This window comes from Garra rufa, chromosome 17 (genome assembly GCF_049309525.1).
Source record: "Garra rufa chromosome 17, GarRuf1.0, whole genome shotgun sequence".
NCBI classification, from domain to species: domain Eukaryota; kingdom Metazoa; phylum Chordata; class Actinopteri; order Cypriniformes; family Cyprinidae; genus Garra; species Garra rufa.
The window spans coordinates 6248334-6274138 of NC_133377.1; the positions used below are offsets into that span (position 1 = coordinate 6248334).

A 25805-nucleotide genomic window follows, 5' to 3' on the forward strand; every position below is an offset into this window, starting at 1 on the left:
CGCACATGCACATGCACATGCGCATTGCAGAGCTAGTGCAAGATGAGCATTTGTGGTTAAAAAGTATAGAAATGTAATTTTTTTTTTAAAGAAAATGAGCAATTGTTTTGCTAGATAAGACCCTTATTCCTTGGCTGGGATCATGTAGAGCCCTTCAAAGCTACATTAAAAGTGCAATTTGGACCTTTAGCCCGCTGGCCACCACTGAAGTCCACTATATGGAGAAAAATCCTAGAATGCTTTCCTCAAAAAGTTTAATTTCTCTGCAACTGAAGAAAGAAAGACATGAACATCTTGGATGACATGGGGGTAAATAAATTATCAAGAAATTTTCATTCTGGAAGTGAAACTTCTCCTTTTAGCAAATTGCATGTTTTTGGCACATATGTGCACAAGAATAAGTACAATGGTCTACAATTCATACAATAAGCACACATTACTTTTTGATTAAAACTGAAGAGTGACTACTCTTCACAAATTTGTGAGCCATCAAATGCAAAACTATTCAGTTACATATCAAAATCAGTCAGATATACCAAAAATTATTCAGACACCAGATTTAAGTTTTGAAATTTTTGTACTAGTGGGTGCAGGACACTATAGTTTATTTATGTAAGTGATGATAGAAAAATAAAGTAAACTGACATAAACCCAAATATTCTTCATACAGTGGACTACCAGTAAAATTAATAAAAAATTGGGAACAAAAATTTGATTTGACACTTTGTTTTGTTACATACCTTTTCTATCGAATACAATGTGATAATGTGAGAAATGTTAAAAGTGTCTGATTAAATTTTGGTTTGACTATACATACATGTTCCATAAATATAGCCTGATGTCATGAAATGTTTATGATGTCTGCTAAATTGGCAAATGTTGACTTGGACATGCAAATATCCAATTGTAATTTTCCGTTTACATGTAACACATTGCTAAAAGTCTGTGTACTACTTGACCTTATCCAGTAAACTTTAACCTACTTTTTCAATCTGTATCTAAAAGGTTATTGTGGCGAGACAAGTTACTATATTTTGCAGACATTCAATACAAACGTGATTATAATCTAGAAAATGTTAAAATGGTTTCAAAATTAAGCCAGAGCAATTGAGATAAACTGTAACAATAGTCTCCAGTCCAGATCTAAAATTCTATCTCCAGCACAAACATCGTTTATGTGGTTTAATGTGTCACAAACAAAAAAATACTTTTGCCCTTATTTTTCGTATCCCCACTGCTTAGTAGATAGATAGATAGATAGATAGATAGATAGATAGATAGATAGATAGATAGATAGATAGATAGATAGATAGATAGATAGATAGATAGATAGATAGAAGATCTAACGATTTATTTTACCTGTATTTCACATTCCTTTCACATGTACAACATGTACACATGTAATGCAAACGATTAAAGCTCCTGTTTCGAGTAAAGATAAACACGCACATTTCCTCTGTTGGCACGCAGCGTTACCCGCATGAAGGTGCAACAAGCGCTAGTTTGGAAGGTATGCGGCAACGAGCTGTTTTTTGACTGACAGTTGAGACTATCCAGTTAAAATCGAATCATTTTTAACAGTCCCTCTAATCTTTGCAATTGTCCAATCAGAGGGCGGATTAGGCGGTCCTTATGCAAATGTGTTGGCAAGGGAAACGAAACCGCTCCATTCATCCTCCTCATCATAGAGAAGAAACAAATAGGTGGCGTTTCTCTGTTGAAGTACAGTTTACTCCTCCAACCGCGAGAGTACAAGTCACTTTGAACGATAAATAAAAAACCGGATATTTCTCTCACGATATTTGGGTGAGTATTGAAATAGCCTTGTTATCTACCTGTCTGTTATTTCATGTCAATAACGTGCGCATTGCTCCTTCAATGTTCGCTGAATACAACATACAGATTTTATATTTCAGGAACATATAAATGGTTCCGCATACTAAAACACGTTACTAAAATTTTACTTTTTTGTTTGCTATATAACAGACAAATGTTTTTCAATAATGTGCCACTACAACTTTTACTTAACAGCATTGCCATTTTGTTTAATCTTACTCATGCATTGACACATCGTGTATTTATGTAGATGTAAATAAAGCAAGATTAAACAAAACGGAATATACATTTGAGCACCGCATTTTTAATAAACCCAATAATAAATTCACAATAGTTCATTTGGTCTTATATTCAAATGAGTGTTAAGTTAGCTTGTGGTTTATGTACTGACGACATGGTCTGTTGCAATTATTAGCTTGTGCTGTTGACACAAGCTTGAGGCGTTAAGGTTTGTTTATGAAGAGCACGGTGCCAGAAAAGTTCATGGATGCGTGGATGTGAGTCAGTGTTGTGTCTGCGCAACGCATGTATGAGTGGGACAACATGGCTGTGTCTCAAAACCTAGTCAGCTGCCTCAGAAGTGCCTCTAGCATTTTGGGCATCATAGGGGACTGCAGCATTTTTGGGAATCATTCTTAGGTACATAGAGCATTTTTGGGAATTATGGACTTATGCAGCATTTTGGGGCATTATAGGTGCTTGCAACATTTTGGACGTTTTCATTGGGCAGCATTTTTTGGCATTATAGACTTGTGCAGCTTGCTGTGGGCATCATACATGCGTAAAGCATATTTTAGACATATTTCATTGCTCTAGGGATGATTTTTAGGCATCACATGCTCATACATTGAATTTTAGAAATATTTCATAGCTTATTTTTGGGCATCATTGATGCATACAGCATTTTCGGCCATCATTCATAGTTGCATAGATCATTTTTTGACACCATATGTGCTTGTAGCATTTGCAGGCATCATATATGTGTGCAGTATTTTTCCTTTGGCAGCATTTATTGGCATTAATGCTGTATTTCAAGCATATTTCACAGTTTTAGGGATCATCTTTGGGCATCATGGATGCATGCAGCGTTTTTGCCCATCATAGGCACATGCCACATTTTTTTGGCCATTGAAACATTTTAGGTGGTCATAGGTGCATACAGCATATTTTATGCATATTTCATCGCTCATTTTTGTCCATGGATGCATGGGCATCATAAATGCGTGCATTTTTTTGCATTACACACTTGTGTAGCTTGCTGTGGGCATCATAGGTGCGTACAGCATATTTTAGGCATATTTCACAGTTTTAGGGATCATCTTTGGGCATCATGGATCCATGCAGCATTTTTGCCCATCATAGGCACATGCCACATTTTTTTGGCATCATAAAATGCATGCATAATTGTTTAAGTATCATAGGCCATTGAAGCATTTTAGGTGGTCTTAGGTGCATTCAGCATATTTTAGGCATATTTCATGGCTCATTTTTGTCCATGGATGCATGGGCATCATAAATGTGTGCATTTTTTGGCATTATACACTTGTGCAGTTTGCTGGGGGTATCATAGATGTGTACAGCATATTTTAGGCAAATGTGACCATAAACTGAGATTTAAACATTTTCTGAAAGCTTAATAAATAAGCTTTCCATTCATGTATGGTTTATTAGGATAGGACAATATTTGAGGAAAAAAAAATATATATATACGAGAAAATCGCCTTTAAAGTTGTTCAAATGAACTTCTTAGCCATGAATATTTCTAATCAAAAATTAAGTGATATATTTACAGTAGGAAATTTACAAAATATCTTAATTGAACATGATCTTTAATTAATATCCTAATGATTTTTGCCATAAAAGAAAAATTGTGATCTATACAATGTATTGTTGACTATTGCTTCAAATATACCCGTGCTAATTAAGACTGGTTTTGTGGTCCAGGATCACATTTTTGGAATAAATCATACATGCATGCAGAATTGTTTAGGCATCATAGGTCGATGCAGCATTTCTGGGCATCATAAGCTCATGAAGCAGTTTTAGTCATAATAGGCTTTTAGAGAATTTTTAGGACTTAGGCACCAAAGAAGCTGTCTAGATAAACAGCTTACATGATTTTAAAATATACATGTCTGTTCCATTTCTTTTCTTGTGAATTTGTACATTTGTCAACAATCTGCACACAGTAAATAAATAATTGACTGCTCCTTGAGCGCTTTGTTTGCTGGTCACCAAGTGCTCACCACTGAACTGTCACTGAAATGATCAGCAGCTAGTTGTGAGAGCATTGGTGTGTTGGCACCACGTCTGTTTGGATGGGCCTGCGAGTGGCCATGAAGCTTCAATGAGCTCAGTATGTCTCACGGCCACCGCTCATTAAGCTGAAATAATGAATGGATGCAAAAGTGATTATGTATGCTTAGATGAAACACGACAGAGGGCAGAGAGATGTGGGATGGTTTCAGTGGTAAGAAGAGTGGAGGGCTACGGCCTCATTACTTCTTCTGACCATGACACACTTCAGTTTCTGGAGTGCAGGGTGATTGTAAAATTCTGGATTTAGTTGGAAATGTCTGAAAAGTTGTGATGGAGTATGACAGCAGCTTTGTCCTTTAAAGTGATAGTTCACCCAAAAATGAAAATTGTGTCATTAATTGTTGTTTCAACCCTTTGTTCATCTTCGGAACACCAATTAAGATATTTAAACAGCTTTCTGACCCTGCATACACAGCAACGCAACTACCACAGAAGACCCAGAAAGGTAGTAAGGACACCATTAAAATAGTCAATGTGACATCAGTGGTTCAACTGTAATTTTATGAAGCTACGCAAATCATTTTTGTCATCTTTTTTGTTTCTTTGCGCACAAAAAGTATTTTCGTAGCTTCATAAAATTACGGTATTTTACCAATGTCCTTACTACCTTTCTGCATGGATAGCCTATCTGCGTGCATAGTCTTCGATTAAACTGCGTTGCTTTTAGAAGCGTCAATTCAGTTGTTGCATATAGTTTAATGTCTTTATTTCGGGATTATCAAAGTAAATTATAACTCAAACTTGAGATTTTACTGGGGCACAGCAGATTTTCACTGGGGCACGTGCCCCATTAAAAAGGGTCTAGCAACGCACCTGCCCTGAAGCGGCTTCATAACTGCATCCATTTTTGCACGTTTCATTTGATGTGGTCATTTCACAGAAGTTGAAGACTCGTTCTCGCCCCCTACAGTGCAATTCGACTAGGTATACGTCATCCGCGCTAAAATATCAAGGTGAAAGTCATAGTATCTTGCGTAGTTTAGACCCAGCTCCCAACCCAACTTTGAGAATAGATTAACGGCGATATTTTTTTTATCGCCCGATAAGAGTCTCACGTTAACGCAGCACGTTAACGCCGATAACGGCCCACCACTAATATTTATATATAATTTTTTTTATAAAACATTTTATTAAATTTTTTGACAAATATAAAAAATATTTTTGTTCATATATCATATATGATACTTTAGGAATTTATGGTCCATATAGTATGATAGGAGAATATGGAGCTCATATTCAAACAAGAATGATGGAAAATATATATAATACATAATAATATATATATAATCTTGAGTGTGAGATGTAAAAAAAATGACTTAAAAATAAAGGTTCCAAAATGACTATGGAGAATCATTTTCAGTTCCCCAAACATAATTTCAGTCATCAGTTCTTAAAATATTTGTTTCTACGTGGAAATAACATTTTAAAATCCTTTATAAAGAACCTTTTGTGCATATAGATTCCAATAAAAAATCTTTAATTAAAAGGATAATTCACACAAGAATGAAAATTAGCCTATGATTTACTCATCCTCAAGCCATCCTAGGTGTATATGACTTTCATCTTTCAGAACAATACAGTTGGTGTTATATTTTTAAAAAATCCTGGCTCCTCCAAGCTTTATAATAGCAGTGAATGGCTGTTGAGATTTTGAAGTCCAATAAAGTGTATCCATCCATCGTAAAAATTCCTCCACACGGCTCCGGTGGATTAATTAAGGCCTTCTAAAGTGAATCTATGTGCTTGTATAAAAATATCCATATTTAAAACTTTATTATCCATTATCTCTAGCTTCCGCTATCTATTAATGTATCTCAGATTGCATCCATCTTAAAGAAAAAAAATGACACCTAGAATGGCCTGAGGGTGAATAGATCATGGGGTAATTTTCATTTTTAAGTGAACTTTCCCTTTAAGAGTGAATGTTTTTCAAAAACCTCATATATCATTTTTGATGCTCACTTTTTCAGGAATTGTCTAAAAATGATGTATAGATAATCAAGTAAACCTTGCTTCAGTCTAGTAAGTATTGGTCTTGAAATATGTGACCCTGGACAACAAAACCAGTCACAAGGGTCAATTTTTTTTAATTGGAATTTACACACACATTATCTGAAAACCGAATGAATAAGCTTTCTGTTGATGTATGGTTATTTATGATATGACAATATTTGTCTGAAATACAGCTATGAATCAAAATATTAAGAACAGTGCCTTTAAAGTTGTCCAAATTAAGTTTTTATCAATGCATATTACTAATCAAAAATTAAGTTTTGATATATATTTATGGTGGGAAGTTAACAAAATATCTTGGAGCATGATCTTTACTTAATATTCTAAGGATATTTTGCATAAAAGAAAAATCGATCATTTTGACCCATACAATGTATTTTTGGCTATTGCTACAAATACACCCGTGCTACTTAAGACTAGTTTTGTGGTCCAGGGTTACTAACAATGAATTTATTAGTACTTTTACTTTTAAAATCAGTTAAGATTTCACAGCAAAAAGACACTAAAAGGCCTTTCACTTGCTAAAAAAGCATGAACTATCAATTATACGATAGAAGGCATGTTTTCAGCTCATTGAAATAAAGTAGGCTTTATATGGTTAATGATTTTTTTAGGTGAACTAAAATGTAGCAGTACTAGACAATGGACAGGTCATAGGGTCAGCACACACACGTCCAGCCGTCCCCTTGATTTTGTCCCCAACAAGAGCGTTGGGCAGTATCGCACTACACTCACACGCATGACCGACTGACTGATTACCCACGTCACATGCTCTGGTTTTCATGGAGATGGATGGCAGATTTAAAATGGCTGAGCTCTGAAAGCCACACACAGTTGTCAGCTTTTTGGCGGGACCGATCTAATGGCCTCCGGGTGGCTCGATATGGAAAAACAAAGGAATGCCTGCATGGAAGAACGAATGGGGACCGTTACGTTTTGTTCCCCTCTCCGATAGGATCCTGTTAATATTGCACATGTTCGTCATGTCAAACAGAAGCGCTCTGGCTTGTTTCCTTTCTGTTAATCTTTTTTTGCTGGGGTTGTTGTTGCTGTTGTTCTTTGCTCTGCTTCCTGTTCTGAATTTGAATGAGAGGCAAATACAGTGTCATAACGGGGGGATGCTGTCAGATACATTTAGCAGCTGGAGTTATCGGATGACGCCCCGGGGTGTTAGAACCAAATTGTTCAATGCGCTTACCCAACATGTTACAGCATATAGATCAGGCAGGATATGAAATTCAAACCATGATAAGGCTGATTTTGAGAAGTAGGACTGACTGTTTCATGGCAAACATAGTGTTGGCACAGAATGACGCCCACTGTGCTTCCAATCTATAGATAGTATGGCGCATCACATCCTTTAGGATCCGCTTGTCAGTTTCCAGCCTATTGATTTGAGCACAAATTGATGTTACATTGAACTGACAATAGAAAATGAGCATATATGTAACATTTGCACCTCCCCAGAAAGGATATTTAAATTTTTGATGTTTATAATTGACTTGCACAGTTTTTTCACAGGAACCATATTTGATGCAAGCAAACTTTATTTACCAGCCATTGCAGTGCATTACACTGACTGCCCAGACTGGTCACCACATTTCATAATCCCATTTATTTCTCCCCCAAGTACCATCCTTGAGAGGGCAGAGTTCAAATACAGCCTCCCAAGCCACTTAAATCAAATGCAGCACAATAAAATGAACACAGAAAGACTGTGCACCTGTGTGACACGCCGTTCTGCATACTAAATACCGATTTTGCCCAAGTTGTATTATTCCAGCATCTGGAACAGCCGGTTAATGGTACAATATTTTGTTCTGCATCACAGAAATGGATGGCATGAGCTTATTGAAATGTACTGTTTACAATGTTGCTGTTTTGTCCTCTAGCAGTGGCAGAACCTTTAACTTTGTTTGCCAAACCACAAACATGGTAAGGATTTTATAATATTTTGTTTAGCTGGTGAGATTATCATCTGACAGCTATCTTTTGTATAAATGTTTTAAAAATGAAAATTCAGTTTTAAACTACCCACGCTCATGTTGTTCCAAACCTGTAAGATCTTCATTCATTTTCAGAGCACAAATTAAGATATTTTTGATGAAATCCGAGAGCTTTCTGACCCTGCATAGACAGCAAGGCAACTGAAACATTCAAGGCTCAGAAAGGTAGTAAGGACATCATTAAAATAGTGATAAGTGACATCTGTGGTTCAGTCATAATGTTACGAAGCTACAGGAATACTTTTTGTGTGCAAAGAAAACAAAAATAATGACTTTATTTAACAATTTCTTCTCTTCCGTGTCAGTCTTCGACACACGTTCACAACACGTTCACGTGAACAATTTCCTTACTACCTTTCTAGGCCCTGAATGTGGATGTTGCGTTGCTGTCTATTAGTGTTAATTTTATTAACAAAAACTAATGACGAAAAATGTTCGTTGACAAGCTTTTTTCCCATGACTAAAACGAGATGTTCAGAGACGACAATGTGGTCAATAAACTGTGGTTATATCAACATGCATTTCGTTGACGATAAAAGACGAGACTAAAGTGTATTTGAAAAAATAAAAACTATAACAAAATCTCTTTTTATTCTTCATAAGCCACCGTAGGGAAATAACGAGAGGAATAACAAAGTGCAGTAAATGGTAAAACTGTTTTCACTACAAACCATTTTGTTCATAATTAAGATAATACATTAAAATAATATGGTAGGACATGCCAATTTGCAATATCAAGCAACAAAACGAGCTGTTTTGTACAGCTAAAAATAGCTGGATGCGGATGAGACCGGAAGCCAGACACATTAAAATTACAAATGGCTACGTCTGCTCTTATGGGGAAAATAAGGTGGATTATGCAAGCTTTCATATGTGCGGTTGCCAGACCTCAAGAGTTCAAATCCCCAAATCCGAGCTTCACTGTTAAAAGGATACATTTTCTGCCTGGCGTTTTGCTTAATTTTTGCAATCTGGCAACCAAGTGCACGTGCATGCTCTTCATTACGGAAGCGCTGACAATGATCTAAAAACACAGACAAACAAGTAAGCTGAAGTTTAGCGATCTCCGTGTGAGATTCTCGGCGTAAATGAAAGTGTTATTCAGCCAGTCTCTGTTCTGTCGTGAAACCTGGACTATATTGATTGCGATTGTGGTTGTTTAATAAATGCACTTACTCAAACGCTGTATTTTTAACAGAGGGTTTGCACTTATGTCACGATTTGGTCAGTTACCTGGATGCACGGCCATATTGGAGATACTCAGATGTAAACAACAGCATTGACTGCACGGTTAATATACTACTGAATACATTGTTCTGCTAATGTATGCTGTCTAAACCATAGGAAAAAACATGTGGAAACTCCTAAATCATATAGAGAAGGCCTTAGTAAGCAGGAAGGGGCGCAATATTTTGACAAAACAAAGTTTAAATGTGGTAAAGATATGTACGAGCAGTATTAATTAAATATTTTTAACCTAATATTTAAAATGATAAGAACAAACATGAATGCTTTCAAGATTCTTGCCCTGGAAATCCTGGTTCAGTTTAGCCAACCACAAACGCCTTTTGTTCCTCAGACAGTTTTTTGCACTCTTCTGCTTGATTTGTTATATGTTTTGGCAGTCTATAGTACTCCAAATATTTTTCCCGGTCAGACCATTTTCAGTAGCAATAATCAGCTAAATTTGCAAGTTCCGTTCGGTTCAGTGACATTGTTTACGTTCAGTGCCGCCAATATGGCCAACTGATTGATTTATGCTTAATGGTGAAAGTGCAATCCTGAAATTCCTGAAATATAAAAATACATTTCACAAATGACAACAAGCATGACGAAAATATGTTTTCACTGACTAAAATGCTTAGACACTTAGTCGACTAAAACTTGACTAAACAAAAACAGTCCAAGGTTCACTAAATATGATAACTAAAAAGTACATTTGACACAGGACTAAGACTAATTTAATAGACTAAGGCCCGGTTTCACAGACAGGGCTTAGACTAAACCAGGATTAGGCCATAGTTTATTTAGAACATTTAAGTAATTTTTTTATAAACGTGCTTCGAAAAAAACATTACTTGTGTGCATCTTGAGACAAAACAAAGCCACGGATATATTTTTAGATCAGACAGTGCACGTTTCTTTTAGCTGAAACAGCTCAGACTAGCATTTTAGTCTAAGACTAGGTTTAAGCCTTGTCTGTGAAACCGGTGATAAGACTAAATGATGAGACTAAAAAAAAAAGTGTAATTTGCATTCTGAAGATGAACAAAGGTCTTAGGGGGGTTGGAACGACAAGAGGGTGAGTAATTAAGTAATGGTGAACTAACCCAAAAATAAAAAATCTGTCATTATTTACTTATTTGACGGTAGCCTTTTACTTCCATAGCATTTGTATTAGGGGTACAACTCACTCACCCTGCTTGCCTTAGCAATCACACTTAATGCTATTACTATTAACCCCTTTTTTAACTCATTGCACAAAATTATCTCTAAATCAGAACATAATACACTTGGTTTTTGAGGAAGCATTAGGCAGTTTCACTGTAATCTGTGGAGTGGAACTATAGTGCTTTTTGCTTCCTCAAAACACAGCATTATGCTTCTTTGTATTTCCAGCCGTCAGCCGCAACAGTGTTGCATTAGCAGATACAAATGACAGTACTTAGTACATACACTATTTTGAGTGGTAGAGAGCAGGTGTGGTGACCTTCATTGGGTTGCCCTCTTCTCCTGAGAGAGGAGAATATGTTTCTTCAGCACTGGAGCGGGGAAACATCACTATAGAAACACCAGAGGGTCTAATTTAACACGATGCTCTGGGACTCGTTTAGAGCCGGTAAACATGACTAGTTGTTTATCCCAGAGAAAAAAAAAATGTTATTGCTTAGGGGTTGCTCTTTCAGCTCTGGAGACGGGATTCTCAGCTATGTTTCATTTTAGTAGCAACTTAGTCTGAGATGTTTTTCTTGAAAGTCTTTAATGTAAAAGACTTTTTTTGGCACGGTGAAGAGCTAAAATAAAATTACTGTGGATATTTATAGATTTGTTAATGAGACATGCTTAAGGTTATATTAGAACTTGATTGCAAAGTTTGATATTTTGGCAAATTTGAGCACAGTTTGAGACAATGTTGAGTTGTTGTTTTTGAAAAAGCAGTCTTTCACCCAAAACTGAAAATTCAATATTTACCCTTTGTCATCCCAAAGCTGTATGACTTTCTTTTTTTCTGTAGAACATAAAGCATGATATTTTAAAGAATGTTCCAACTGTTTTTGTCCTTACAATGAAAGACAGCTAGAGAGCATAGCTACGGTCCTGCAGTTGCTAAGTGATTTGTTTGTCTTTGCCCCATTCCTCACATGGGACCCAGCCGCCCCTTGCCTACTGCAATACCTTAAATTACTGGCTTGAACCATCTGCCACCATGCCCTGTGTGTGTGAGTGTTGTACATTAGTGGCTCTGAGAAGAAAGTACAGTTAGGGACAAAGAGGTTTGTTGTTACTGACAGATACAGGGGAAAATAAAGGGACTATGTGTTTTTCCCCACTGATCTGTTCATGTATAATTGAAGAATCTCCTTTATGCTGGTTCTTTTGCTCACAAAAGCTGCTTTGGCAGATGATGATGATGATGACTGACAGTTTTGGATGTGCCCCTTTGACTCCAGATAAGCATGGCTGACCTTTAGCGCACATATCTCCAAACAACTGCATTATTTATGCCCACTATTGGTTGTTATGCCACATGAGTCAGTGGAGAATTTTATGACTCACCTGTAATTGAACTGCAGGCATGAGAAGGTGGCATAAAAAGCTTCAGGAGTGACGTAAACGTCTATAAAACTTTCGTAGACTTAGAGAATGGTCATAACATTCGCTGCAACTGCTGATCATGATTTGGCATTTTCCAGCTTTCCAGCAAAAAATGAAAATTCTGTCATTAATTACTCACCCTCAATTTGTTTGAAACCCATAAGCCCTTCATTCATGTTTGAAACACAAATTAAGATGTTTTTGATGAAATCCGAGAGCTTTCTGACCCTCCATAGACAGCAATGCAAGTACCGCATTGTTGTTTTTATTGTTTTTGCACACAAAAAGTATTCTTGTTGCTTCATAATATTACGGCTGAACCACTGCTGTCACACGGACTATTTTAACGATGTCCTTGTTACCTTTTTGGGCCTTGAACATCTAAGCAGGGTCAGAAAGCTCTCAGATTTCATCAAAAAGAGCCAAAGAGAACATCCATCCATGGCATAGCTTCTAACCAGTTGTTATTTGCTGAATTTTGTGACACAGGGGTTGTGAAAGCTTCCTGGTCTGTTACCAGGACAACCAATTATTCACCAGTGGTATCATCCCAGGGTTTTGATAAAGCACACTTGTAACATGGCACTTTTGTCCGCCATAAAAGGGCCGGAACATTGTTGTGAAAAGGCTAGCGTCCTTACAGGGTACTTAAAGCACCCTCTCTATTCAGGTCAGTGACGCTCAATCGGATGTGTGTTTGTGTGCTGGACAGGTGCATATGTGTGTGTGTGTGTGTGTCCTGTTTCACCTTTATGTGTTATTATAAAACGGTTAGTTCCATTCCTCAATTCTGATTGGTCAGCAGCTGTGTCGTATTCATGATGGTTTTGTGTATCATTGAACCCCCTTAGCAACCACCCTTAGCAACGTAAACACAGCTGCACAGCAGTTAGGGACTACTTTTTACAGCGGAAGGCAGTTAATGATTTTACTTTATGAAAACGTACAACTTAATATATATAAATTAGGGGTGGGCATAGATTTTTTTTTTTTATCTAGATTACAGTTTTTTTCAGTCGCTAACAAGCGTTTGTCCAAACAGTTGTCACATTTTCAAAACTCTAAACACAATTAGCACAGCATCGGTCTTTTGTGGCCATACCATTTACACATTTCATGTCGTTTTCACCCAATATGCAGTCAGTGAACACATTTCCACAATGGTTATATTTTCTTAACAGACAAGCTATACCTCCCAACAAAATTATGGATTGTTTTTGTAGTATTTACGAATGTTAACACACAACATCCCACAATAGCAAAAACAATATTCCAAACCTTAGATACAGTATAAAAACCTCTGCTTCTGCAATGATTTCAGTTCAAAAACAATATCAATATCAAAAATATATCTCAGCTGATAATAAACAAACAATTGAATAACTGACACACAGCTGATTTATGTTGGGTAAATTGGGCCAACCACTGCTGATTCCAGTCTGGCTTACACTCAGAGGCAGTGGTTATTTTTTTCTATTACATTTACACTTATACAGTAAAATGAGGACTTTGAGGAGTGATGTTTTGGAAACAGGGTTGGAGTCAATTCAGGAATTAACTCAACAATTCCAATTCAAAGAAGGAAATGCAATTGGAATGGAATTGGAATTGGAATTCAACAACAATTACAGGAAACAGAGTTGGAATTGAATTGGAATTACAGGAAGTGGAATTCAATTCAGAGAAATTCCAATGAATTATATTTATTGCTGTTTCTGAGCATCTACAGTATGTGTGATTGCATTTAGAGACATACATTTTAACTTTATTTATGATGCTTTACAAATACCAAGTAATGTATGAAATAGTGTTGATCAAATGCAAGTAAATAAAATGAATGACAGTGGTGATAAGTTTCTGTATGTACTATACATTCAATATATGATTACCACATAATATATGTCTCAACTCACAAAAAAATGAGTCATGTTCATTCATGTATTTCATTCACTTTTTATTGCATCGAATTATCATAATTTCCTAAAATTTGGCATGTGAAATGATCATGCTTAACCAACTAAACATACAGTACTTTGTATTTCTTTTATATGTTTGCTGTTTATGTGATTTACAATATTTAATGTATTATAAACTAGCAACTCAAGTGGAATTTATTTGGAATTTGATTTCAATTCTGTTTCCTGACATTCCAATTCCAAATCCAATTCCATTCCAGGAAGTGAATTGGAATTTACAATTCATTCTCAATTCAATTCATTTCAAGATCGCAGAGATTAGATACAGTAATTTTGTGCCCTTTTTTTAGACCCCCCCCCCCCCCCCTTTTTTTTTTAATCTAGGCTTTTTGCTGTTGTTATTTTTATTTATTTATTTTTTGTTCAGAATGCTCTTGTGTGTTTCATGGATATTTTGTTCACTGTAAGCAATACAGTAAAACTTTTTCTGTTCTATCATACCATGTTTCTACTGTAGCTCCTGTAATAAACAGAAAAAGAAACTTATTTGCTTTTTACTGGAATGCTTTTGAATGTGAACATTACTGTACATGTGTACAGACAGTTCCCAACCAAGAAATTTAGTGTCAAAATGGTGGATTGCATGTTTTGCATGCAAATACCTGTAAAACTGAAACATAAAAAGTCTATGCAGTTTTTGTAATGTCAACAATAGCCAGTATTTTGAAACCTGGTGTACTTTGATTGACTGCGTGTACCTTGTGAAGTGAAAACAAGTGTTATTCTTTGACAGAATAATTTCATTTTGAGTCAGATTTCCAGTGTTTTGGTAAAGTTAGTTTGTGCAGAGAAAGATATGTTCTATTTTGAAATGAAGAGTTAGTATATATTTAACAAAATGTATTTTTGAGAAGAAAATTATCCATTTGGCCAATTGTGTTTTGTAGGTGTGAGTCTGTGTTAAGAGTTTAGAAAAAGTATCTGAAGTATGGGTAAGCGCTTGTTAGCGACTGAAAAAAACTGTAATCTAGATTAAATCTTGGAATTAATCTAGATTAATCTAGATTAAAATGGCTAATTTGAATTCTGCTGAAGGCATTCAGAATATGTGTGCTACCCAAATAATGACTAAAAGTAAGTCTTCGAGAACGGGCCAGGTGGCGCATTAGATCAGGCTCTCATCTCCTGTTTCCAAAATGCATCACAAACTGCTTGACAATTGCATTTACAACATAATTACCTATACAAAGTTGTGTAACCAAGTACTTGTGCGCAAAAGGCTGCACGACGTGCGTGTTGCCGTTAAATACACAGACACGCACGGGCATGGATTTCTGCGTACATAGTCTTCGATTAAACTGCGTTGCTTTTAGAAGCGTCAATTCAGTTGTTGCATATAGTTTAATGTCTTTATTTCGGGATTATCAAAGTAAATTATAACTCACGTGCCCCAGTAAAAAGGGTCTAGCAACGCACCTGCCCTGAAGCGGCTTCATAACTGCATCAATGTCAGCACGTCTCACTTGATGTGGTAATTTCACAGAAGTTGAAGACTCGTTCTCGCCCCCTACAGTGCAATTCGACTAGGTATACGTCATCTGCGCTAAAATATCAAGGTGAAAGTCATAGTATCTTGCGTAGTTTAGACCCAGCTCCCAACCCAACTTTGAGAATAGATTAACGGCGATATTTTTTTTATCGCCCGATAAGAGTCTCACGTTAACGCAGCACGTTAACGCCGATAACGGCCCACCACTAATATAAATTAATATATATTTTTGATTTTAATATTTTTATTGTGTGGTAACCGTTTTATAAAAGCAATAAGGTACTTGAGGCCGTGCTGTATCATGAATAAATCACGGCTGAAGGGGAAAAAAATGCGAGGAAAAAAATGATTTGTTCCCCTGCTTTTTGTATGTTTGCCCACTGACAAAGAAATCATCAGTTCATAATTTTAATGGTAGGTTTATTTGAACAGTGAGAGACAGAATAGAAAAAAATCCAGAAAAGCGCATTTCAAAAAAGTTACAAATTGATTTGCATTTTAATAAGTGAAATAAGTATTTGATCCCCTATCAATCAGCAAGTTTTCGGGTTCCATTGTGGCTTTAAAGCAGGGGTCCCCAAACTAAGGCCTGGGGGCCGGATGCGGCCCGCCCCCACATTTGGACTGGCCCTATGAACAATGCCAGAGACATATTTTGAAAATGTAATTTTAAATATGTTTTACTTATATCATGTCGGTATTTGATAATAAAGGTTGGCTTTCAAACTAAAATTTCCCTTAGTTATTAACATTATTAGTTAATTGTTTGTTAAATTCACCAACAGAATGGTACATTCAACGTAATGTGTCATCGCAATCGAACAGGTGATGCAAAAGGCAGCTAGAAAATACAGAGTGATGACAAAATGACTCAATAGCATTTGAGGAATTTGACGTGTGATTCAAAAAACACAGTGGACCAACACCAGCAGATGACATTGCACCCCAAATTATCACAGACTGTGGAAACGTAACACTGGACTTCAGTGTTTTTGATTTCCAAATAAAATACAAAACTTGCTTTCATCTGAAAAGAGGACTTTGGACCACTGGGCAACAGTCCATTTATTCTTCTCCTTAGCCCAGGTAAGACGCCTCTGATGTTGTCTGTGGTTCAGGAGTGGCTTAACAAGAGGAACATGACAACTGTAGCCAAATTCCTTGATATGTCTGTGTGTCGTGGCTCTTGATGCCTTGACCCCAGCCTCAGTCCATTCCTTGTGAAGTTCACCCGAATTCTTGAATCGATTTTGCTTGACAAGCCTCTCAAGGCTGCGGTTCTCTCCGTTGGTGTTTTTCTTCTACATTTTTTCCTTCCACTCAACTTTCTGTTAACATGCTTGGATACAGCACTCTGTGAACAGCCAGCTTCTTTGGCAATGAATGTTTGTGGCTTAACCTTCTTGTGAAGGGTGTCAATGATTGTCTTCTGGACAACTGTCAGATCAGCAGTCTTCCCCATGATTGTGTAGCCTAATGAACCAAACTGAGAAACCATTTTGACAGCTTGACTGAAACCTTTGCAGGTGTTTTGAGTTGATTAGCTGATTGGAATGTCACCATATTCTAATTTGTTGAGATAGCAAATTGGTGGGTTTTTGTTAAATGTGAGCCAAATCATCAAAATTAAAAGAACCAAAGACTTAAACTACTTCAGTCTGTGTGCATTAAATTAATTTAATACACAAGTCTCACAATTTGAGTTGAATTACTGAAATAAATGAACTTTTCCATGACATTCTACTTTGAGATGCACCTGTATATCTTTTGAAAAAAAAAATATCATTAGTCTGTCTGGTGCATAACAAAATAATAAACTATTCTAGCATTAAAAGGTATAAAAAATACAGGTAAAATCATAATAAAATAATAATAATAATAGTAGTCAGTCCGGCCTATGGAATTTTCTTTTATAAACCGACCGGGCCCCCCATTAAAGAAATGAAAATTATGTGGCCCTCTCAGAAAAAAGTTTGGGGACCCCTGCTTTAAAGGAACACTCCACTTTTTTTGTAAATAGGCTCATTCTCCAACTCCCCCCGAGTTAATAAGTTGAGTTTTACCGTTTTGAAATCCATTCAGCCGTTCTCCTGTTCTGGCGATATCACTTTTAGCGTAGCTTAGCATAGATCATTGAATCCTATTAGACCAATAGCATCACGTTCAAAAATGACCAACGAGTTTCCATATTTGTCCTATTTAAAACTTGACTCTTCAGTAGTTATATCGTGTACTAAGACCGGTGGAAATGCAAAGCTTCAGTTTTCTAGGCTGATAAGATTAGGAACTACACTCCCATTCCGGCGTAATAGTCAAGGAAGTTTGCTGCCGTAATAAGGAGCAGTAATACCACGCAGCACATGTACAAATGCTAAACTAGCTGGGAACTCATTTCTGATAATACTCCGCCTGCTTCGGCCATATTACGGCAGCAAACTTCCTTGACTATTACGCCGAAATGGAAGTGTAGTGAAATGGAATGAAGAAAGCAGCCATTTATCCTTGTGTTGGATTGACAGAATTAGATGAACATGCTCCTCCCGAACCTTCATCTGGAGCTCCATTTGTCCAAATGACAGCTACTTCATTGCGTTTGATCTATTATGTCTGACTATGCAGATAAAAACCCAGTTTCTGTCCCTGTGAGGTTCACGGCCCCTGTTACATTGAGCTGTCACAGAGAGTTAGGAGAGAGAGAGTTAAAGCCAATGGTGACTGGAATTGGTGGAAACTCTCAGTAGAGACACATGCACTGAGACAAAAAAACTCAAAGAGACACCACTGAATTTTTTATTGGAATGAAAGGTCAGCAGTCCTAAAGGAATGATTCACCCAAATATGAAAATTTATCAAAAATTAACTCACCCTCTAGGTCATCCAAGATGTACTGTAGATAATTTAGCATTACTTCACTTGCTCACCAAAGGATCCTCTGCAGTGAATGGGTACCTTCAGAATGGGAGTCCAAACAGCTGATAAAAACATCACAATAATCCACAAGTAATCCACATTACTCCAGTCCATCAATTAACATCTTGTGAAGCAAAAATATGAGTGTTTGTTAAAAGCAAATCCATCATTAAATTGTTTTAACTTTTTTTTTGTCCCTTCTGGACAAGATACAAGTTCATAATCCATAATAAACATTTTCACTGGGGAAAGCAGTGTTATGGACTTGTACAAAAACAGCTTTTTTCTTCATAAGATGTTAATTAATGGACTGGAGTCATGTGGATTACTTGTGGATTATTGTGGTGTTTTTATCAGCTGTTTGGACTCTCATTCTGACAGCACCCATTCACTGCAGAGGATCCACTGGTGAGCAAGTGATATAATGCTACATTTCTCCAAATCTGTTTTGATGAAAAAAGCAACTTGATCTCATGACAAAAGCATATGTACTTATTGGTACGTATTCCACGTCTTGAGAAAAAGTTCCCACAGGTACGTTTTCGTCATGAGATCAGGTAGGAAAAAAACATTTACAGTACATCTTGGATGGCCTGAGGGTGAGTACATTTTCAGCAAATTTTCATTTTTGGGTAAACTATTACTTTAAGGTGAATGCTAAAATGGCAGACTACTAGATTAATGCTGTTGCTAGTCTAACAGGTGAACCAGTGCTGCCAAACTGCTGAACTTCTGTCTGCCGAGGCTGGTTGTTTCTCAGAGTTTAAATCTAGAAATCTCTAAACTACTCTTTCATCTCTCAGTTCCTTCTGCTATTTCTGCTTGCCAATCTTGAAAGAGTTTTCAGAGGGTCACTGAGGTGAATAAAGTCTGTAAGAGACTCAAATTGAGTCATCTCTCCTTTTCTCGTTCAATCTCTGACCGTTGCCAGTACCATGTCCACGCCTTGAGAAAAAAATCAGTTTTCCCACCTGGGATCCATTTAAGCGCTAGACCTGTATGTCTTTGTACGTCTGTGTGTTTGTGTGTGTGCGTGTGTCTATGTGTGTGCGCTGTGGTGGAATTAATCCACTGCCAATATCCCGGTGTCCAGCACATCTCAGCTCCCAGGGTTCTCATCTCATTTGGTGGCTCTTAAAAGGAACACTCACAGACTGATGTGGCTGGAATATCAAAGAAATCAGCAGTGACCACACAAGCAATCACTGTCCATCGATCAATCTGAGTGACAATGGAGAACTGATGAAAGGGAGAAAGTGATAGGAGAGGCCACGAAACAAGGCCACATAAGACATTTGCTCCGTTTTCTTGCTGACGGGAAGGTAGCAGCTATACGTGACTCTGTAAAAAAAAATCACTAAAAGAACATAAAGCAGAATTAATGTGTGTGACCTCTTGGTCTCGTCGAAGGAAGTTTGTGAGAGTTTTTTTTAAATATATATCTTTAAAGTCAACATGAAGTCAAAACAGACTATGTTTACTATACTAATACACACACCTTGTCTTATTGTGCAAGGAAACCAGACATTATTTTACATACACAAGTTTACATACACTTTGCAGAATCTGCAAAATGTACATTATTTTACCAAAATAAGAGGAATCATACAAAATGCATGTTACTTGTTTTATTTAGTACTGACTTGAATAAGATATTTCACATAAAATATACTTACATATAGTCAACAAGAGAAAATAATAGTTGAATTTATAAAAATGACCCCGTTCAAAAGTTTGCATAGGCTTGATTCTTAATACTGTGTTTATGCCTGAATGATTTGTTTAGTGATAGTTGTTCATGAGTATCTTGTTTGTCCTGAACAGTTAAACTGCCTGCTGTTCTTCAGAAAAATCCTTTCCCACAAATTCTTTGGTTTTTCAGCATTTTTGTGTATTTGAACCCTTTTCCAACAATGACTGTATGGTTTTGAGACCCACCTTTGCAGACTGAGGACAACTGAGGGACTTATGTGCAACTATTACAGAAGGTTCAAACTCTCACTGATGCTTCTGAAGACAACACTATGCATTAAGAGCCAGAGGGTGAATACTTTTGAACAGAATGAAGATGTGTACATTTTTCTTATTTTGCCTAAATATCTTTTTTTTTTCATTTAGTACTGCCCTTCAGAATCTACAGAAGATAGTTACATGTTCCCCAGAAGACAAAATAAGTTAAATTTACCCTGATCTTCAAATTTATAAAGTTTTCACCCCCCGGCTCTTAATCCTTCTGTAATAGAGTCTTTCAGTTGTCCTCAGGGTGAAAAAATGGATCTCAAATCATTAGTCATTGCTGAAAAGGGTTCAAATACACAAAAATGCTGAAAAACCAAAGAATTTGTGGGACCTGAATGATTTTTTTTGAAGAACAGCAGGCAGTTTAACTGTGTTAAGGACAAACAAGGGACTCATGAACAACTATCACTAAACAAAACAAAAGAAAAACACACAAAACACAGCTGTGGATTGTTCAGGTAACAACACAGTATTAAAAATCAAGTGTATGTAAACTTTTGAATGGAATAATTTTTATAAAGTTAACTATTATTTTCTCTCGTGGACTGTATTGTGTATGTATATATGTATGTGAAATGTATTTTATGTGAAATATCCTATTCAGGTCAGTACTAAATATAAAATAACATGCATTTTGTATGATCCCTCTTATTTTGCTAAAATAACATTTTGCAGATTCTGAAAGGTGTATGTGAACTTTTGACTTCAACTGTATACGAATCTAAAATCCTCATATTTAAGTTAAGTGTGCTTCCAATGAACTGTTTTGAGTTTCCTGAGAGGAGTTTAATGTTTGCTTTGAAAGATAAGATCAAAGCAATCATCTACCTGTTCGGGAGCCTAAAACTAACCGTGTAGCTCTGTTTGGCTGTCCTTCAGAAATTTATTTTTTCACTGACAAGCTAGCAACCTGTAGAGCAGTTGCATGTGGTTCAAGCAACTTAAAACATAACGCATGAATCTGCAAAGCTTTACAGATAAGCATCACTTTGCTCAAAGAAACAGCAGCGGCGTCGTGACGGCAGCACATTTACAATGTCTCCCACATTTCTTCCCTCAGCACCGCTAGAGTAATCCCCAAGCGGCTGTCATAATCCTATAGGAGCCACAAAAAAAGCAAGCATTCGTTGATAAGCAGAAACGTCCTCTCGGGAGGCAAATGAAGCAGGAATTGACTCATCGGACAGAAACTCAGGAGAGATTTTATTCCACAGCAAACTACTGGGAAAAGGAGAGTTTCCATTGTAACTCTAAGAACTAATTAAATCACAAGCTAATCAGAAGGTTTTTGGTTTATTTTGTATTTTTTCTTTCATTTTTTTTGAGACTGCCCATATTTCTTATCAGCTGAGGTGCTTTTAGAAACTCAGTTTTCTGCAGCATTTGCTCTCCTAAATTGGGCCTTGTCCATGGCTCAGGATGGGGCTGCTCTGTCCAACCTTCACCTCGGACACCAAGCACAGCCGGTCTCTGGCCCTCTTAAATAACCCCCTACGCTCCAACTCTCTCTCTTTAACACTTTCCTCACCTTCCAGACCTTGCTTTTTTTAAACCTGGAATTTAGATGGGTTTTCGTTGATCTTATCAAAAGTGGACAACTCTAAATACAGCTGTAAACAGAGTCTAACACGTTCTGAGCCCACTTCCAGAGGTAGTCGAAAAACGCATTTCTGTCATGACAACTCTCAGAAAAGTTTGGCATGGTAATGGATATGACAGTGTTAATGTATTTGGTCTTGGCGGAATAGATCTGTTTCGCTGCTGCTGCTGAATTGCTGCTGCTGTTGGTTATTGCTGTAGTTGTAGATTATTGCTGCTGGTGCAAGCAAGTACAGAACTTGTTACTGCCAAAGCATATGGCGATACAGTGCTGTGAGTATTTAAGACATACTGCTGCTGCACAAATAGGATAAAATAACCCATAGTAGATCTATACAGGTGGAGCTGGGGAAGGTGAAGGGTTTCAGAGGAACTCTGAAAGCACGCTGCAAAATGCCCAAGTGAATACCAGCCATTTAAATAGCTGCAAGCTCATTGGTTGCGTATGCAACATGAACCAATCAGCTTGTGCAAAGTTGTATAACTCTGTGATATAATCAGTTACGTTAACAACCCATCAGTGTTATGGCAGAACTCTATATTTAACTAGATTACTTTCATAGTGTACATCATGGGTGTCCAAACTCGGGTCTGGAGGGCCACTGTCCTGCAGAGTTTAACTCCAACTTGCCTCTGCACACCTGCCTGGAGGTTTCTACTATGCTTTAATTGATTAGCTGGTTCGGGTAGGCTTAATTTGATACTGAACCTGAACTCTGCAGAACACTGGCAAACCAGGAGCAGGACTGGACACCTGGTGTACATACTCATGTTGAATGTGTTTGAACTGCCACTAAAGACCACCTAATCACCACCCACTTACCTAACATCCCTGCTGAAAAAAAAACAATAGAAACCATCACAGAATTTGGTTATAATGGGAATTGCATTGGTTTAAATGGAAAGTGTAATGGACCCTGTTGGTCTCAACTGGTAATTGGTCACCTTCTATTAGTGGATTGTTAAAACCAGTTAATCCTAATGGAACATGTCCCAAAACACACTACAGGCAACCATTTTTAATGGTTATAATGGTTAAAAATTGATGGTTGGTTTGTAATGTATTTGTAGTGGAAACTGACTCACTGAAATTTCTGTGATGGCTTCTGTTGTTTTTTTTCAGCTGGGATGTGAGCATTATGGGATGTATTTTGAGAAAAGTACACCAAAGCAATTAATTACTACTTCGCTATATTGAGCCAAAGCAATTGAAATCGCTGTTACCATCCGTATCCTTTCCCAATCACTCGTGGACAGTGTAATGGCTTCATTTGTTTAATTGTATGCACCACACTTTCCATGTGGTCCATTCAATTGAAAGTGATTTGAACTTTCTCTTGCCCTGTATCGTGCTCTCTTATTGGTTGTAAGTCATTGCCAATGTCATTTTCAGTGAAAACACATTTGATAACACACACTATGCAATTGTCACACATGTGAACGAGCACCGATCTGTGACCCTGGACCACAAAACCTTGTCTTAAGTAGCACAGGTATATTTGTAACAATAGGCAACAATCCATTGTCTGGGTCAAAATTATAAATTTTTCTTTTATGGCAAAAATCATTAGGAAGTAAGAAGTAAAGAGCATGTTCCTAGAAAATATTTTGTAAATTTCATACCGTAAATAAATCAATACTTAATTTTTGATTAGTAATATGCATTGCTAAGAACTTTATTTGGACAACTTTAAAGACGATTTTCTCAATATTTTTTTTTTTTAATATATTTTTTTGCACCCTCAGATTCCAGATTTTCTAATAGTTATTTATTCAGCTTTCAGATGATTAAATCCCAATTGCAAAAAATGTAGTCTTATTACCGGTTTTGTTGTCCAGGGTTACATTGCCCAGGGTCCGATTTGTGGCATTCATCAGCAATTTCTCCAAAGCTGTTGGTGATTGAAAATCTGGGCTAAAATCATGCAGTGTGTTCTCGGCGTTAGTCGCCTTGATCTCTGCTCCTTACCACCCTCTGCTCCATCTCATTCTGTGCCCTTGATGGCCGTTAAATGAGAGATACATGCTGGTAGACCTGATCTGTTGGCCTGAATTGAATTGTAGATGTGGGTAAAAAGAAAAGGTCAAGGGCGCACTTCAAGACAAAAAAAAGTTGTCGCCCTGCACATATTTAAAGGGATAGTTCACCCAAAAATGAAAATTCTGTCATTAATTATTCACCCTCATGTTGTTTCAAACCTGTAAGACCTTTGTTCATCTTCGGAACACAAATTGAGATATTTTTACTGAAATCCGAGAGCTTTCAGACCCTGCATAGACAGCAACGCAACTACAACTTTAAGGCCCAGAAAGGTAGTAAGACATGGTTAAAATAGTCCATGTGACATTAACCATAATTTTTGGATGAGATTTCCTCATTCGATTTAAATTAGAATGACAAGCTCTCAGTTGGTTAAATTCCTTTTGAATTCGATTAGATTCTGATTCATTTGTGTATATTTCATTCATAATGTCCATTTTTAGTTTACATATGGAATATATTCAGGGCAATGTAACAAGTAACTCTCTTGGGTTTTTCTTTTCAAACTTTTCATTTAAAGATCCACCTCGAAATGGTTATCCATCATTCTATTTCTAAAAATGGATTTTTCATTAAAAAAAGTCTAGACAACACAGTTGAGTAAGTTCAGCAGAACACAGGCAGCTTCAGAGCAGTAAGTGCAGCAAATAGATTTTTACGCAGCCACCGAAAATAGAGTAAAGATCAATCTAGTGATCTCAAGAATCAATATTGGGATAGTTCAAATGAAGATTGCGATTAATTGGAAAAATCTATATTTTTGTCCATAGTTTTTCCTATTGATTTGCACAATATGTCTCACAAGTGTGCACACTAGAAAATTCAGATGGCCAGATGCTGCTAAGCAGCTTTAATCTGGGCCTAGACGAAAGTGGAACAACCTTCAGTCCTGTAGTGTATGCTGCTTATACAACAAGCCAAAATCAGTGGGATAAAGTTGTTTTGCTGTGTTTTATATACAGTCAAACCAAAATGTATTTAGACACCTTTAACATTTCTCACATTATCACAGTTTATTCGCTATAGTTTAGAAAATGGTAACAAAATATGACGAGAACTCAGAGTTAAACTGTGTCAGAACAAATTCATCTTGATATTGTCAAATAACTTTGGTAGAAAGGTATGTGATGGTTGATATACAATCAACCAAAAAATTCTAATTAACTGTTAGTATGACAATATTTACACAACTAATAATACTTTGTTGATGAAATAACCAAGCAGTGCTTCATTTTGTTCAGTCTGTGGTGTAATCGTGGTAGCAATTAAAGAAAAAAACACTTAAGCATAACATGGTCAGGTCAAAGTGTCTGAATACATTTTGGTCCCAAATTTGTATCAGTTTTACTGGTAGTCCACTGTATTTTTGGTTTAACTGTATGTAGTGCCTGAAAAAGTAAAAAAAAAAAAAAAAGAGAGAAATCTGTGGCAAAAAAATAAAATAAATAAAAGTGTAACCACATAAGTTGCTTACAGTTTCCAAAGCTATATGGGTGTAGATTAACCTTCATATGCTCCTCCACCAACATTGCTTTCCAATTTTGAGCTATTCTTCATTTCCTTTGCAGTTTCACGGAGGGCTCTGGAGTAATGATTGACAGATTTTGTTTCCTCTTGCGCGGCGGCTCTTTGAGCAGTCACTCATTACAAACGGGTTAACAAAGGTCGGCCTGTGGGCATGAGTGCTTGCAGAGTTTGATGGAAGCCTTTCTTATTGAAAACAATAGTGGATTGTCTCAGCAGCCACAAAGAATCAGCTTTCCAAAGCCTTGAGGCGAATG

General features: G+C 36.8%; 1 protein-coding gene across 1 annotated transcript in view; it reads left to right on the forward strand.

Annotated features, from left to right (window-relative positions):
- Positions 1-1693: 1693 nt before the first annotated feature.
- The window catches only part of hpcal4 (hippocalcin like 4), a 33833-nt gene continuing 9721 nt past the window's right edge, over positions 1694-25805 (forward strand). The window contains exon 1 of the mRNA XM_073821934.1: positions 1694-1806. The gene's annotated coding sequence lies outside the window, so the exon portion shown is untranslated. The remainder of the gene's footprint in view (positions 1807-25805) is intronic.